The sequence below is a fragment of the Varanus komodoensis genome, unplaced genomic scaffold, assembly GCF_004798865.1.
Source record: "Varanus komodoensis strain SLA01 unplaced genomic scaffold, ASM479886v1 scaffold49, whole genome shotgun sequence".
Classification (NCBI taxonomy): Eukaryota; Metazoa; Chordata; class Lepidosauria; order Squamata; family Varanidae; genus Varanus; species Varanus komodoensis.
In genome coordinates, this window is record NW_025336072.1 from 2,184,402 (window position 1) to 2,202,754 (window position 18,353).

General features: G+C 39.0%; 1 protein-coding gene across 13 annotated transcripts in view; it reads right to left on the reverse strand.

The window, feature by feature from the left end:
- FAM53B (family with sequence similarity 53 member B) overlaps positions 1-18,353 on the reverse strand; it is a 160,640-nt gene that overhangs the window by 136,433 nt on the left and 5,854 nt on the right. For 10 of the 13 annotated variants that reach the window (XR_006416226.1, XR_006416227.1, XR_006416225.1 and 7 more), the window contains exon 2: positions 15,483-15,578. The exons of 2 other annotated variants lie outside the window; for them this stretch is intronic. The gene's annotated coding sequence lies outside the window, so the exon portion shown is untranslated. Of the gene's footprint in view, positions 1-9,163; positions 12,222-15,482; positions 15,579-18,353 lie in introns of those variants that run through there. One more of the 13 variants, XM_044445675.1, reaches the window with a different exon arrangement.

Sequence of the window (18,353 nt, forward strand, 5' to 3'; positions counted from 1 at the left end):
CATTTATTGAGTTGTGTTTTCAAATTATGCCAAGCACAATTTTGGATGGGCAATATAACAAGGTACCTCTTGAACACAGATTATGCATTTGTGGTTTGTACTGAGTTGAAGAAATCGTTCATTCTATGTTAATCTGTGCTCTATAAACTGACCCCAGCGAGAGATTCTTGAAATCCTTGCTTTCATATGGATACAGGAATGTCTTGGCAGAAAGAGCACTTTTTCTTTTAAGTGATACTAATACTAATAGTTATGTGATACATAAAGTTGCTTTGTTTTCTATGGCAGCAAAAGAGATCAGGAAGAAAGAATTTGACAAAATTGCTATAAACAGCACTGGAGATTCAGAGTTAAGCAAAATATGAATTTTTGTTCATGGTATATTTTAATTTATTTATATTTTCATTGCTGACATTATTTTGTTGTTTATGTGAATTCATTTTATGTATGGCCTTTAGCTAGTACAACAAGCTTTGAATTGAAAAAGCAGCATCTTATATTGCATGGCACCATGGTTTGTGGGGCTGCAGTGAAGAGATATGGGATACCAAAATAGCTAAAGGAGTGCACAGTGCTGTTTGTCCTGTCACTATCCATTGCTGATTCATAGAAAGATAAGCACCTTTAAAAAAATTCCAGTACTTTTTCTACTTGTCACTCAAATAAGCAGTAGCCCCTAAACTCACAAAAAAGGACTTACCCTCTGGAGCTAAGCAAATTTTTGACCAACACAATAATGGCTTTCTTAAGGAAAAGTCCCCAGAATAAATTAATCTTTTGACAGCTTGCACTAAGAAAACTTCTGAAAAAGTTGTATCTTCCTTCTATAAAGGGGAATAGACCATCCATTTAGTTTTCCAACATTACAGATAAAGTTATGAGGAAATGGATGAAACGATAATACAGTAACCCAGAAAAGAGGCTATTAACTATGTCATGGGGAAATATTACACACTCTGTTCTAGAAACCATAAAAAGGAAAAGATGTGTGTTTCAGTTCAATTAAAATGACTGAAAATTGCCTGGCATTCTTTTAAGGGGAAAAAAACTATGCATTCAGTGAAAGAACTGATTCTCAAATCAGGGATGTTTAAGTGACACTTTCAAGATTCCAAGAAAACCTCACCAATCTTTTTCAATGGATTCTTAGTAAGATGAACCTTGACTGGCCAGTCATAAGATACTTAAACTGTTAGTGGAGAACTGCTGTTCTAGCTACTGATCCTGATTCTTGCCTGCTAGTCTGCAAGTTATTTTATTTTCGGTGGATTTTATTTATATGGATAAGAGTGATATACCGCATAACTCTTGCAGCTTTTGCACATGATCAGATCTTATTTATTAAAATCTTAGCACAACAGGTTATATCCAATGTTAGTCTAGCTTGCTAATGTATATTAGACTCATCCATTTTAACAACTCTGCTCCAAGTAGGACTAACACTGACCATAACCCAATTAATAAATGTTTATTACTCATTTGTTGTCAGTATTCTACCACTTTTCCAAAGCTTGTACTTCTGTTCTGAGGCTTTGCAGTTATAACTCTCCTTATCCATGTCTGTACAAATACTGATACATTCTGTTTTCTTTAAGTTTATTTTAAAACTTAAGGATTTCCTTGGAGTTTCTGTTCTGCAGCTTATGAACAGCTATAGTCACTTCATGCAAAGAAGAACATGGACTTTGCACATTCAATACTTGTTTAGAGAGGGAATTTCAACAGAAATTTCTTTTAAATTTGGCCAGCCTATCTAGAATTCTAGTATCTAAAAGAACATTCAACTGTCAATGCATTCATTGTATGCATATGCAAGCATTCCATACTGTAATGCCTCTACTTAAATATAAAGGTATAGTGTCTGACTGGAACCAGGAAGACCTCTTCTACCCAGCTGTGAAGATTATTGGGCCTCTCATCTCTTAGCCTAACCTTTCCCATAGGGATATGTTATGATACGATGGATTGGGGAAACACTTGTATTCACCCCTGAACCCAGGAGCAGGGGTAAATATTCAGGAATGTGAGTCACTTAAAGGAAACTTAAAAAAAAGGAAGCTAATCAGTCATCCCATTTTTCATATTACACAAAGCCTTCTAAGAGGAGTGGACTCATAAGAAAAGCTTATACCAGGTCGAGAGAAACTGAGTTTGGCAAGACCACACACCCTGCAGCAAGACCATTTTTCCACAGGAGAACTTACTTGCCAGGCTAGAGATTGAATACATAATTCAACATTATTACAGCTGGATTGGCCTAACAAAAGCATCATATGATGAATAAAAGCTGCAGCATACTTTCTGGACCATGCCAAAATGCACTAGCATTACTGCTTGCACCTTCTTGGCTCTGAAATTATAAGAACCTCTTGATGTGGAACAAGATCTCCTAAATGCTGTGGAGGCTGCTTCCATTCCTAGCCAGCCAAGATTTTAAAAGAGCCACATTTGAACACTGTCAGTTAAACTGTGTGGTCTGGCCAGCAACTATCAACATCAGAGCCCCTTGGGTTTATAGAGTAAGTGAATAGAATGTCAATTACCCATTAATCCAACTGAGTTTGAAAAATATCAGTCAGATGATTAAAGAAATGTAAGACTACTGTAAAATCAGCCTGGTAGCCTGAATAATTCAGTACAGGAGAGGTAGAACAAGGAACAGCTGGAATAGCAAGTGGTTCTTGAAAGCGGTAGAAGGCAGGTGGTAGTTCTACACAACCACCAGAAATAAGTCACATTTTGCAGTCAGGTTCCCTTCTAAGCCAGCTTGTTTATGTAAAGAGGCTGGTACTGACATAGAAGGAATGTAGAATTGCTTCTACGTCTCAGAATATCTAGCTGCAGCAGCCTCAGTTTGGGACTTACAGGAAATTCAGGGGTATCTCCAAAGTTTAGTTCTCTTCATCATAACTGATTTCTCTTTATATTCTTTTGTGTACAGTAGCAGCTCATTTTCTGTAGCCAAAAGAAAGAAAATATCTACACAGAGAACAAAAGAAACACTCACAGTTGCTCAAGGCAGGTGAGAAGTAGAAGCAAAAGCAAAACATGACAGAAATAGCGCCAGAATGCTAAAGACAACTTGTCAGTCTAATGCATAGAGCAAAAAGAACTATTACAATGAACAATCCAAAGAAACAGAAGAGAACAACAACAACAAAAAAAAAACAAGATACATCTTCTAGAAGAGTCAAGAAATCAATAGGAATTTCAGGCCTAGTTTAGTGATGCTAAAAGACAAACAGGGGAACAGACTACCTGAACAGGAGAAAATAAAGAGGTGGTTTTGGAAAGAGTATAAAGAAGAACTATACAGAACAGATGAAAGGATGACAGACTTCTTCAAAGAGGAATCGTGAAGAAAAGCCTGCAATATTAAGAAATGGAAATGAAAGCCGCTCCAAAAGCACTTGGAAGAAATAAAGCAGCACCTGGAATAGACAGGGTGCCAATAGAACTATTCCAAACTTCAGAGACTGAATTGGTCTAAATCCTAACAAGAATATGCCAACAAATATGGAAAACAAAACAATGACCCATAGACTGGAAACATACAATACACATTCTAACCCCTAAGATGCAAAAGAATGCAGCAACCATAGTACCATTGCACTAAATTCTTATGCAAGTGAGGTGATGCTCCCAAGTGTTGTAAAAAAGAATACTACCCTATATGGAACAAGAAATGACTGATGTTCAAGCTGCATTCCAAAAAGGAAGAGGCACTAAGATCATATTACAAATATATGTTGGCTATTGGAGTGCACCAATGAATTCCAGAAGAAGATCAGTCTCTGTTTCATAGACTACAGCAAAGCCTTTGTCTGTTAGAATCATAAAAAGCTATGGATGGTCCTTAAAGAAACTGGTGTGCCTCAGCATTTCATTGTTCTATATTGTGGACAAGAAGCCACTGTTAGGATAGAATACGGAACAACAGAATGGTTTCACATAAGCAAAGGTATCAGACAAGGCTTTATTTTATCTCCCAATCTGTACACAGGACATATGATAAGGAAAGCCAGATTAGGATTAGAGAAAGAAGTGAAAACAGGCAGAGGATACATCAGTGATTTAAGATGATGTCATGTTACTGGTGGAAAGCAGCAATGACTTGAAAAAACTCCTAATGAGCATTGCAGCTGAACATTATGAAAATAAAAATCATGACTACAGAAGAACTGTAGAATGTCATTGTTAACAATGAAGAAATTGAAATTGTGAAAGATTTTACATACCTTGGCTCGGACATCAATTCAAAGGAAGACTGCAGCCAAGAAATTAGAAGCAGACCAAGACTTAGAAGAGCAGCAATGAAGGAACTAGAAAAGATCATCAAGTGTCATTGATCATTTCATTTCACCAGAGACCAAAATCATTCACACTATATGCATTCCCAATCACAGTCTCTGCGTGTGAAAGCTGGACAGTGAGGAAAGCCAACAGGAAGAAAATGTATGCGTTTGAAACTTGGTGATGGAGAAGAGCTTTGTGAATACCCTGGTTGGGACAAGAAGACAAACAAGTGCGTCCTAGATCAAATCAAGCCAGAACTTTTCCTATAAGCAAAAATGACAAAGCAAAAACTCTCATATTTCATACCTTTAATACCACTATTTCAATTTCTGCTTACAATGTGGCTAGTATTAGCAAAGAATGTTCAATGTGTCAAAAAAGTTAATGTTTACCCCATACCCAAGACAAATGTCTCCTAATGAAGGAGGAGCCAGAGAACTGTGCATTGTCCTAATTAGTGCAAATTTGGCAGAGTGGATAGCAAATGTAAATGTGGCCTTTAAAATGTCTTACTTTCCTCTAATTCATTAAATACATTACAGTCTGTTCTATGAAGATGGTCCCTATGTGCACTGACTTCAAAGAATCAGTGTCAACATCTCTAGCTGAGGTATGAATATGTAGGAGGGAACACTCCTTTCCCTTTTTATGCACTTCTTGAAGCAAAGAAGAAACCATCTGCATCCACTCTCTTCCATTAGGAAAAGGCTGCAGTAAAAGGTCTTGAGATACCTTTTTACGCAGTACTATTAAGGCTGTTGTACTTATGCCCCACAGAGATCCAAATCCTATATGCTGCTCATAATGAAGAAGAGTTATAAACTTTCTAAACTTTCTTCACCGTCATAAGGGCTAGAAACTTACACCTTTTTTCGCATGAATGCACAACTTCTCAGGATTCTGCATTTTGCACACAAAAGAAAATTATCTGCCTTGGATTCTTACATTAAATGCAGATCTGCCAATAATATTCTAAATTTCTTTTGCAGACAGCCACCCTATTAGAACTTTAGTCCATTTATTATAATGAGAGAATGGGTTTTATTTGTCAAGCAAGTCAAGTTTCAAATTTATATAAATGAATGGCAACAAACAAATGGATGCACTAAAGTAATGGAAACAACATGCAAATGCATCCATAAAAACTAAAAAGATTTATGAAATGTAATATTTAAATATTAAAAATTGGATACAGCTAGAAGAACAATGACAGAGTGCAGAAGGACACAACCCACTGGGGAGCTTTGCACACAGATGTGCATTGCTTTCTTTTGCAGCTACAGCAATTTCAAGCCCTGTTTAATTTCCTGGTGGATCATGTATACCACAATCATCAGTACACTCCTCTGTCCTAAGATAAGCTCTTCTATGGCTAGATACAGGATCTGCCTTCTGCTGGAGAGAGGGACCTTTTGCAAGAAGAGTTCCAGAAAGTCCCTCCATCTGTTTTTGGGAGATTATTTTCCCTGCTGCCCACCTGATTCTGCAGCATCTCCTGACTCTGCATAGGATTTTTAGGGTGGTGAACTAGCTACTATGTGAAGGAGAGGGCAGGAAAGTCCACTTCCATCATTGCAGCTTGGTCCAGTGTAAATCTGGATCCAATTCTACATGAGAATCCCAATTTAAACAATTCTAGCAAAATATCTTTCAGGTTACTGCATGAAATCAAGACACACTAAGGTACACCTCAGGAAAAAATACCCAAAGGTGATGCAAATACTCTTAGGGTTTAAGCAAACACACTGCTTCACACATACAGGTGAGGAGCAGCACGCCTTCTAAAAGTTTCCTTCCTGACCATTAGCCTAGTGATCAATTTGTCTCTCTGTCACAATATGTTCATTATGGCAGTCACAATTTTGCTGTGGTCATCTCCAATACCACACAGAAAGACAGATCAAATCACCAAAGGTTAAAGTACTCTTTCTACCATATGCTGAATGCTATGTAATATGGTAGCACTTTTTCCCTCTCTCATTTCATTATTTCCTGCTTCTCAAAACAAAGAGCCATATTTATCATACCAAAATGGAGCTGCCCCACCTAGTGAAGTGCTGCCAAGGCTTTAACAACAACAGGCTTTCACATAAATATTCCCCTGTGGCCTGTGATGCATACAGCTGTATTTTTAAAATCAGTTGTGTTGTAGGCTTCTCGACCTCGGAGAGTTTCTAAATTGCTTTACAGCATGGGATATTACCTTTCCTACTCATTTATGAGGTAGCATATTATCAAAAAGCTTGTACCATATTGTTTGCCATCATTCCCTTCTCTCACCGGCTCATGATTTCAATGACAATTTACCTATGTTTTCCCATCTTCCTGATATTGCTTATCTCATGAGCAACTTTTGCGTCGAGCCATTTCTGCAGGCTTTCTCCTTTTGCAACTTCCCAATTTTAATGCAAAAAACACAGTTCACTCTATTTTCCCTCTTGTTTTCTGCCACACAGATAACTCACTTCTCTACACACCCTCTTCATTCACAGGAAGCTGCCTCATGCCAAGGGAAACCACTCGTTCACCCAGCCCCATACTGTTGCCAATGACTGGTGGCCACTGCCAAGGGTTTCAGAAAAGATTCTGAAAAGATATGGATGCCAGAAATTTAATCTGGACCCTTCTGCATGCAAAACATGTGCTTCAACTCTGAGCTACAGTCACTCAAGATAAACTAACTGCTGAACCACTGCAGGGTGGCCCTGGACATATTGCCCTCTTTGCTTCAGTTCTTCTGTGATGACAGAAAGCAAAACAAACTAGGCTTTCCATGCAAATCCACAGCAAATAAATTCGAGTGAGGGAAGCATGTTCCACATGTAAGTATTGTAATTTAAAAGCTGGAACTATTTTTACATGAACTTCCTCTGTTCTGTAGTTAATATCAGCATGAGCTTTCCAAGCAACAGTGTTCTTAAAAAAGCATCTTCAAGTGATATTTTCCAAGAAAATTGATATGAAACCATGTACTATTTGAGTACTGAAGTATTCCCATTGTGGATTTTCTATTAGGTGATCTAGTTGAACAACCACCAAAATAATTACTACGTATTAATTTTAGAGACAATATCTTTTGCAAGTCTAACAAAGGAAGACATAACAGAATTTTCTATACCAAATCACTCCATATTTCTCCAGAGACCTATTATCAACAACACTAAATTCAGGTATTGGTTGAAAGATTAAAATCTAATAAACAAAGTCTATACAAATGTACCCTTCAGATCCATTTGAAACTGATTTGACCCAGTGATCCTTAATGATTTCACACTATTTGAATTGCTTCATAGCTAGCTACCCTATGGTATCATTTTTCTTTTCAACACCTCAAGATTCACAAGTCAAGCACATCCTCATTAAGTGGCCTGATCTGCAACATCAGCCTGGAGAAATTAACTTATTTAATATAAAGTGCCCCACCAAAGTTGCTGAGTCTGGTAGACAGTTTGTGCAAACCTAGAAGCATTATATAGAAATAGATAAAGCTTCACCCAAGAGAAGTTGAAATAGGGAATTGCTGAAATGAAATTGTCATTTCTAAGGAATCTGACAAAGTCTTTACAAACTTCTGAACAAAACAAGTGTAACCTACCACTAACAAGCTCTTCCATTCTGTCAGCACATTAGCTTTTCAGATGCTAATGGTTCTCAAGCAAGAAGTAGGAATGAGCAAGAGAGGAACATAAGAATATAAATAAGCCATAAGACCAATGGTGTACCTACTCCAACATGCTGTTTACACAGTGGCAAACCAGCTGCTCACAGGATCCTTCAAGCAGGATGGGTACAAGAGTTTTGCCAGCCAAAGCTCCTCAGCAACTGGTATATGCACACATACTGCCACTGATACTGAAGTTAGAATGCAGTCCACAAAGCAGGGTGGATTTGATTTAAATCATGATTTAAATCACTAATCAGTAAGACTAGGTTTAAATCATGGTTTTCTACATTATTTGCACACATGACTGCCTTACCTGTAGGTAGAGGAATTTCATTAAAATATTCCCAAACTTGGGCCTCTTTTACAGGCAGCTGCCATTCTAGGTTTTCTCCTCCAGGGAAAGAATAATAGGATAAACCTCAAGCTATACACAAAGTCATCCTAAGACCTGTGGGGTGTTCTGCTCAAAAAATTCCACTTTCATTTTTACTGCTTGCTCCTCCCTGCTCACACTTAGCTTCTTCTGCAGATCTATTCCATTTCCAATGATCTTCTTTTTTTCCAACAATCTTTAATTTTTTGAGACTTGGCAATTAAGAGGTAAGGAGTTGATTCTGTATACATAGATTTGCAAAGTTTATTTTATAACATTTTTGCTGCAAAGAAAAGGCATGTAATCTCTGCAGACACAAATTCAGTTTTGAGGGCTGTAAAACCAAGTATCTGTGATAGTATCTTCTAGATAGAAAAAGTGCCCAATAATCTTACAGAAACCACTAGAAGAGCATGGCATTATTAATGGATTAACAGAATTACTAAAGAAATTAAACACTGCATGACTATATAGTCTCATGCTACATAATTAAAAACTAATCCTTATTTCATGATGAATAACCTTTGGACTATATTGTATCTAAAAAAGAACATGATCTTTTTTCTGAAAAAATCTAATTTTAAAAAATACAATTTAAATTAAAAAATCTGATTTATTTTTAATCATTGATTTATATACACTCTGCCACAAAGCTAGTAGACATTGATAGTGTCCACCTCCATGATTTAGGCCAATGCCCTTTTAAAGTCATTCAAATGGATGACCATCTCAACTTTCTGTGGCAGTGAATTCCACAAACCATATCTTTCCATACTTTCTCCACACCATGTGTAATTTTAAACACCTCTATCATGCCTCCCCTTACTCACCCTTTTTTTAAGCTAAACAATCTCAAATGTTGTGACCATTCATCATGGGAGAGTTGCTCCAACTCCTTGTTCATTTTAGTTGTCCTTCTCTGCACGTTATCCAACTCAGTAATGTCCTTTGTCAGGTGCAGCAACCAGAACTGCACACAATATTCTAAGTGCAACCAACCAAAGATCTCTATAAGGGGAATACAATCTTGAGAGTTTTATTTTCAATTAATTTCATAATTATACCTAATATAATTTTTTTCGTTCCACTTAACATTGAGTTTGCCTTTTTCACAACAGCTGCCTGCTGGGCCAACATATTCATGGAGCTTCTACCACAACCCCAACATCCCTCTCATCAGTCACTGCTAGCTCAGCCTATACATGAAGGTAGGATTCTTTGCCTCCACATGCATTATCTTGAACTTACTTACCCTAAACTGCATTTACCATTTTGACGCTCATTCTGCAAGCATTGAGAGTTCCCTTTGAAGCTCCTCACAATCCCTTTTTGTTTTAACCACCCTAAATAGTTTAGTGTCATCAGCAAACCTGGCTAAATTCACTGATCACAAATTCCAGATCATTTATGAATAGTCTGAAAAGCACTGTTCTTCATCCCAAACCTAACCCAATGGGACTATATTGTTTACACCCATCCATTGGGAGAAATGACAATATATTCTTGGTAAATTACCATTTATTCTTACTACCTGCTTTCTCTTCTTTAACCAGTTACTGATCCATTAGAGGACACTCTCCTGCTAAGTTTGTTCAGGAGTCCTTGATGAGGAATTTTGTCAAAAGCCCTTTGGAAGTCCAAGTAAATAATGTCTACAGGATAGCCTTTGTTGACATGCTTATTGACAATTGACAACTTCAGTAGGTTAGTGAGACAGGACTTACCTTTGAGGAGATCATGTTGAAGTTTTCATCAGAGTGTTCCTCCATGTGCATTAAGAGAAATGGCATGTAATTACCCCAGATCCCCCAAAATCCCTTTCTAAAAATTAGTATTATGTTGTCCATTCTCCAGTCTCTAGTACAAAGGCTGATCTTAGGGACATATATGTTTCTGTAAGAAAGTCAGCAGTTTATATCCAGAGATTACCCAATCTCATTAGTTCTCTCCACTCCACCAGGTTTCTGTAATGCCCACTGTATCTAGTTTCTCCTTTTAAACCAATCACTCCAGACAACAGACAATGGGTAGATAATCTGTGAAGGGTCCTGATTTGGAAGGCTGTGTTCTTTTGTGCATGATTTAAATCTAAGTAATACCTTGGACTCTCAAACTTAGGATTCCTCCATTTCTAAGCCTCAGTTTGTGAGCTTCTCTATAGCTCTAAAAACTGTATTTAAACCCAGGGAAGAAAAAGCCTATACTGTCAAGAGCACTGTGCAGGCCTAGGTAGTGGAAAAGACTACTTATAAACAAAAAGCCAGGGCCAGCTTCAGTTTGTGCCCAGTATAGACTCAGGATTCTCTGCTTGAGCAAAGCTGCAGGAGGCAGAGGTTCCTGCTGGATTTCCCTTTGGGATTTAGCTGGTGTTTCTTTCCTCCTCATTTCTAAGCCTGGATTTGGAGTAAATATGAACTCCCTGCCTGAGCAAGGCTGCAGGAAGTATAAGCTCCTGCTGGGTTTCCCCATTAGTATTTAGCTCCCAATATTACGTTTGCAAGGGGTTACCCTTCTGGGATTTTACTCTTGTCCTGGATTCAGTTAATAATCTATGAGCTAATAGTCTATGTGTGTCAAGATCACTAATTGTTGGATCTCTAGTGACTTAACGAGTGCATATATTGACACAGTGTGTAGAGGAAGCTCAGGCTAGTACATCTTGGCATGCAGTTTGTGCTATTTAAAATGTGACTGCACATACTATGCGGGCAGGGTGTACACACACATTCAATCACATACAGCATTCTGAATAGGGCAAGTTGGGACATGCACAAACCCAAGACTGCATGCTGAAACCTACTGTGTGCAGTTTTTACACACTGAGCAACTGTGTGAAATGGCCTCCTGCATTCTAGCCTGGCCACTGCAAGGAGTGGCCAGGAATATTAGAAGCATCTTGGAGGTGGGGGAAGTTTACTCTCCTTGAGTTTACTTTCCCGAGGGCAAAGAACTCTGAGGATCAACAATCTATGCCAGATTTTCCTGACCTGATGCACTCCAGATGTGTTGGACTGCAACTCCCATAACTCCTACAGCCAACCTGGGAGTTGCAGTGAGACCTATCTGGAGGGCAGGGCACCAGGCTGTGGAAAGCTGCTCCACTACACCCTTTTCAGTGTGTGAACCAGCAAAGAGACTGTGAAGGCTGAAGAGCAGGCCTGGTCTTGAGTGATAGGACAAACAGAGGAAAACCCTCAAACCCTCGTAGACAAATGAGCCTCAAGATTACAACTCAGCATAGCATAAATGTAAGTTGCATTTTTACATTCCCTCTCTCCGCCCCGTCCTCCATCAATTTTTGTTCATTCATTCATTGAGGGCAAATGACTTAGCTAAAGGACACATGACAGGTAAAGGACAAAAAAGAAGCAAGTAATTTACATAAGGACTGCATATGCTAATTTATATGCGTAGATGCAAATAAGGATACAATGCCTATAAATTAAATAGCATTGCAATACATATCACCATAAGAAGAAGACTGGATAGCCCATCACACAGAGGACTGTCTTCTCTGAAGTAAGTCACAACCCTATACACATCTGTGGCTGTTTTCTGCTTCCTGCTTCCACACTGGAATACTTTTATAGACAAATAGGGAGGATTGACACATCATGCTAACCCATCCTGCCAGCAAGCTACAGTGGGCTGGTTGTTACACAGACAATCCACAACATTCCTGACAAATCAGGTTTGCGTGGGTTGTTCCTTAATTCTTTCCCCTCAGTCTTCCAACCCATACCCCACAGGACTCGGTGCAAAGCTGCCTTTCCCTGCCATGATTATAAGTCCCTTTTCCACTTACTGCAATTCTGCCTTTCTTCTTTTATTTTCTGAAATTGCAAACAGCACATAACAATCTCTGAATTGGTAGCCAGTGTCAGACCATCCAAAGTACCCAAAGGACACAGAAGTATACATATGAAATCTGTATATTCCCTCTGCCCAAACTTTCTAGTCATGGCTAAACCCCTATTTTCAAAGAAACTCCTACCTGTGGGAATAGGTAGCAAAGCAGGGAGGATGCAATTTGCACCTTCACAAGCACTTAGAATCTCAGGAATGCATGGAAAAATTGGAGCCACTGAATGGACATGGAGAAATCTGAGGACCTTGCTGTGAAGTGAAGTGGAAATGTCACTTACCCACTTTCATGAGCAAACATCATTTCAGACAGTGATGAGCAAAAAAAAGGGGGGGGGTGCCAAGCCACTGACAATCACCACAGAGAACCACTTGGGCATTTATGAGGGAACCCAGGTGGTGACCCAGGTGAGTTTGGCAAGGGTAGCAAATATTGTTCCCCTCTTGTTGATTTCTTTGCTGATTGCTTCCTGATGCACATGGTGGGATCCATCCCACAGGTCCGAATGAGCTGTCAAGATCTTTGCTCTTCTCTCTTCTCATTCTTAGGTTTGAAGATGTGGACAAGGTGCTTGGTCAAGTTTGACCTACAACCTGTTTGCCTTTCTTGGCTAATTGAGAGATCTGAGGGGATTCTTACCTGGATTCAGGTAGTGAATGCCTCTTTGATAGAGGGAATGGTGCCAGCCCCTTTAAAAGTCACTGTGATTACATGACTCCTGAAAAAGCCAAACCTGGATCCAGAAGATATAAATAATTATTGACCTATAGCCAACATTGCCTTCCTGGGCAAGGTGTTCGAGCAGGTTGTGGCTGGGCAGCTCCAGGCACTCTTGGATTATCTGGATTAGCGAATTATCTGGATCCATTTCAATTGGACATTAGGCATGGTTTTAGAATGGAAACTGCCTTGGTTGCCCTATGGGATGACCTTTGCCAGGAGAGAGAAAGGAGGAGTGTGAGCTTGTTCATTCTCCTGAAACTTTCAGTGGCTTTTCAGTGGCTTTTGATGTCATCAACCATCATATCCTTCTGGAGAGGTTAGCTATGTTAGCAGTTGGTGGCACTACATTGTAATAACTCTGCTCCTACCTGGAGGACCATCTGCTCTCCCTCCTCCACTTCTTGGACCCCTCCCATCTCTGGTCTCTTCGTCAGCCTGCAAACCTGTTGGCAGTGACACTGAGGACATGTCAAAGGCCTCTCTCTCCCCCTGAGTTTCCAAAATACCAAGTCTTCAAGGTCTTCTTCGGAATCTAAGGCATAATAACTCTGGGATGCCTGCCAGAATCATGGTCTAGTTCACTCACTATATCAAAAACCCACTATGTGTTGAGCAAGACCAACAAGCCACCCTTTCTGGGTGACATGACAATCCACTGTGGCTGGTTACCCATGCAGTTGTATTATGTGAACCAACTCATAAAGTGTATGAGTATGCCATTATTAGTATGTCATTATGTTGGTATAATGGCATACTAAATAGACTAATACTGTTTTTAACTGGCAATGAAGCTTTGGGGAAGAATAGATGAGAGTCTTAAATCCCCCAAAGTTGTATGGAACATGTGCATAGCCTACAATAATCACCAATATTCTTTACGGGACATCAGTGGAACCTCAAGTTACACAAAACTCCATATAGTTAGAAAGCATGAAAAGCTTTAGGCAACCAAGTCCCTCTAATTCGTTTTGTTTTTGGCTAAAGGTACAATACTCCTAGTTGTATTAGAACTTATCCTTGAAAGAGAGGCAGAATCTAAACATCAGATATTTTAAAATTTTATGTAAATGTCATCAATGAAAATATTGTATTTGTAGAAAAGTACAGATGGGACAGAGTGAGAAATGTCAATGCAGATTTCATTACTAGATACTGTACTTACTTTGCTAAATAACATAGTCTGAATGTAACACAAAACAAGTTCACTCCTAGATTCAGTTAGAAGAGAAGAAATGAGATTCCAATGGTCCCTTAAAGCAGCCTTCCATGCATAAAGGTGCCCTCCAAACATTCTGAACTATAATCTTCATCAGTCCCATCCTGACTGATACATTCCAAAAAATCTGGAAGGTGCTGGACACAAGCAGGTCACTTGAATGAATAACAAACTCACCCTGACATGATTTTTTACAAGCCAGAACCTATCCCATCAGAGTTACATAATGCACAGATTTCCGAGTACAAAATGAATGCATATATTGTCAGTTATAAAAGACATCCAAATGCAGGAACTGTAGCTTTCCTTTCAAAATACATGTAGGTGTGAGGACTTGATCTAAGTCACTGCTTGCATATATTAAGGGCGTTCATTAAAGAATGGTTTATAGAAAAAATCCGTGCAAATAACAAGAGAATATGCCAAAAAGTTCTGTTTGAGGACATTAACTTAATATTACTTCTAGTTTTACCTCCTTATCTGAGGGCTGTTTAAGCATACAGAAGATGCATTAATCATCTCCCTTCCTAATATTTTAAAGAATATCAGAGAAAGGACATAATGCTCCCTAAATTAGTGTTTTGTGGGTGAAGAGCTACTTAATCAGGGTATAGTATATCAGATCTTCCTCTGTTTTGATGTGTTTACAGCCTCATCTTAAGTAAGTTTACTTGAATTCTAGTCTTACTTAGGATCAATTCACACTACCTTAGGAACATAGGAGTTCCTATAGGTCAAGTCACATGCTTGTCACATTTTTGTGTCTAGAAAGCATATATAAACATGCACGCAAGGTTGTTTAGCCTTTGTGCAAGTGATTCATACTAGGAGGCAGCATGCTTGCTTCCTCCTATTTCATTCACAACAAACCCAGGGTTTAAAAACACACACACATTTTTTCTGATGTCTGAACACAATCATAATCTTACAAGCCCAGAAGCCTTAAAACCTGATCTTAGGGATCTTTATAATTTCCAATGAGTTTAAAGGCACCTGCTCCCAAATAAATATGAATAGAACTGCAGTGGTACATCCCAACTGTATGTATTTAATCAGTGCTATGTCCAATTGAGTTACATGGAGTTTTCTCACAAGTAAGTTTACACTGGATTGCAGTCTTCCTTATCTTATCTCCAGGACATGCAATCACCCCTTTACTCTTATTCAAGGATATAAGAGAACATCATTTCCATACTATTCTTTATGAGTCATTATAAATACCCCAGCAATGTGCCCTGAGGCAGTCTGCCCACAGCCTCCAGCAGTAGATGCAGTCAGCCAGGCTAGAAATACCATTCAGAGACAGAGACAGAATGTCTATGCTATGCTGTGAAATCTACAGTACCTCTGGAATGCACAGATCTCCAAAGCCCTTCAGATGTGTTCTTTGTTTCCTTACTCAACAGTGGAGTTCTTGGCTTCGGCCATGATCCTCCCCTACCTGGTAGAAAAAATTATAATACTAAAACCACAGTGCAGTAGAAAGAATGGTCCTTAATATTAATAAAACACATTACTGTATTAATTTTGCTAGCCATATTGACAGCTTTGAAACAGCATTAAAACAGCATTTTATACTTGAAATAAATACACCAACATAACTTGGTGTAATAATAATAAATAGAAATAATAGAATTAGAAAGGGCCAGAGGGCCATCCAGTAAAACCTCCTACCCAGTGCAGGACTCCAAGTTAAATTATCATTTTTAGATGGGCCGCCCAGTTGCATCTTGGATTCCTTTAGTGTGGAAGAGCCCACAACTTCCTTAGGTCATTGGTTCCATTGTTGTACTGCTCTAACAGACAGGAAGTCCTTCCTGATATTCAGCCAGAAGCTGACTTCCTGTATCTTAAGCCTTTTATTCCATGTCCCGCACTCAGGGATGGTCAAAAAGAGATCCTGTCCTTCCTCCTTGTGACAACCCTTCAAGTGCTTGAAAACTGCTATCATATCTCCCTCAGTCTTCTCTTCCCGATACTAAACTTGTCCAGTTCTTTCAAACTCTCTTCACAGGGCTTTTTTTCCAGTCCGCATATCTCTCTTGTTGCCCTCCTCTGAACCCTTTCCAGCTTTCCTCATCTTTTTTAAACTATGGAGTTTAAGAATTATGGAGTAAAACCCTAACCCTAAACTAAAAACCCTAAGCCTAACCCTACATGGTACTCCAGATGAGCCTTAACCAGTGCTGAGTAATGATTATGATTTTTCTTGTTTGCTTTGGCTTGTTTTCACTCTTTTGTAAATATTTCTGGATTTGGTTTAAACATGAAGCAGCATATATTAGTATCAATCAATCAACAGTTACATATGTAAGCAACTCGTTGTCCATATACAAAAGGATTGAGTCATTTATAGCCCTCCAAATGCTTCTGGACTGCAACTTCTCAAAAGCCCTAACCAGCGTAGCCAATGTTGAGGGATGAAGGGAGCTACAGTTCAAAACCATCTGAAGGACCACCCATTTTGCCTACCTGTAACACTGAAGAATAAATATATGGCATAAGCTGGTAAAGTAAAATTTGGTCTTCTTCTCAGTTCTTTAATTAAAAACTTCTACAACAGGCTCTGAATATCACAGGCTCTCAATTAAATGGACATCTGAATTAAGTTTACTTCTCCATGTAGTATTATGGAGACATGGTTCCAATTTTTTTTTAAAATAAATAATATCATCCAAGGTGGCTTCTGTAAATGCTGTGCAGATTTATTCTCTTGCCAGAGCTGAAGACATTTTAGTATTTGATCATAAAATGGTGCCTGCATTGCAGTAAAGAAACATAATTATTAACTAAATAATTGACAACTTTCTGCACTTCTGTGGTACCCTCAAATCTGCAGCCAGCTTCACTCTGCTAAATAATGGTGCGAACTGTTTCTTCCTCAGAAAATATTCTAAGCTGAATCAAACCTTTCAGCTGAAGTGACAGATTAAAATTAGGCAAGTTCTGCCAGGAACATTTTAAAAAAAGCAGGGGGTGGCAGGGAGAAAAGCCCTGTACATTTCCTAGTCAAATCACTTTCTGTTTTGCCAACAGTGACTTCACTTAAACAGAATAATGCCAGTCCTCCTCTCTGTTCTTTGCTCTAATAACCCATGATAATGAAATGATGATGATCTCGATAATTTGTTTAGGTTCCATAAGTGATTGAAATTATTTTCAGCTTTTCAGCAACTTGCAATACTGCACTGAATCTGCTTTTTGCCCTTGCCAGTTTGGCCATCATTTAAAGCAATACAGTAAACCCCCCATATCGACTGTTCACAGTTGACCATGGACTGAAAATAAGACCCAATGCACCAGAGCACAGCCTGCTCCAGGGAAGCTTGTCATGCATTGTGTTATGCTGCAACCTTCATGCGTTGCCACCCACCCATTCCCGACTGCGAATGGGAATTCCCGACCCACCCTGCCCTCACCAGCAGGCAGTCACACCATTTCAGGCAGCGGTGGCGGTGGCCAGGAAGGGGAGCATTCCTCATACAGCAGTCTAAGGAGAGACACAACACTACCTGCACAGGTCTTCTCCCGCTCCACCCCACCCCCGTGCTTGTCTGTGGCACTGTAGGTCCAAAACTAAAAAAAAAAAAAAATCCCATTTAATTATTGATGGCAGACTCACAAATAATTAAATCTGCAAAAGTTAAACCCACAAAACTCAAAGTTTGACTGTATATAGTGTTTGCTACCATCTCTGGTTTCAGGCATCTGCTGGAAGAAACTATCCCCCACAGATACAGGGTTCCTATTCTACTAAAATACCGAAAACAAGTTAATAAGAAATGCAATAGTAAAACCAGTCTAAAATTGTCCTTGCCTTTGTTTCAGTGGAGCTAGTTAGGCATGAAAATAATCTATTGATTTTTCAGATTTAGCCCTCCATAGATGAGTTCATTTATAAAATACACCTTCAGAGAAAGAAAACCATGCAAAGGGGTGTCTTTCCACTGGCTTTCAGTCTTCTGCAACACAAGTACTCTAAGCTAGCAGGTGCTGAAACTTTTTCACCTCAAGCACCACATATCATTTTGGAGCTCTACCAGTCCAGTAGCAAGCAGGACCAGAGACAAAGGGTCGTATATTTTAGCTTAAAGCTCTCCAATAACATTAAGCCTTATGAGGCATTTTAAATTTTCAGAATAGGGACAAATGACACAACAGCCAGAAAACTGCTAGAATCAGTGACTGAAGGAAAAGGGACAGAGCTAGGGAAAGG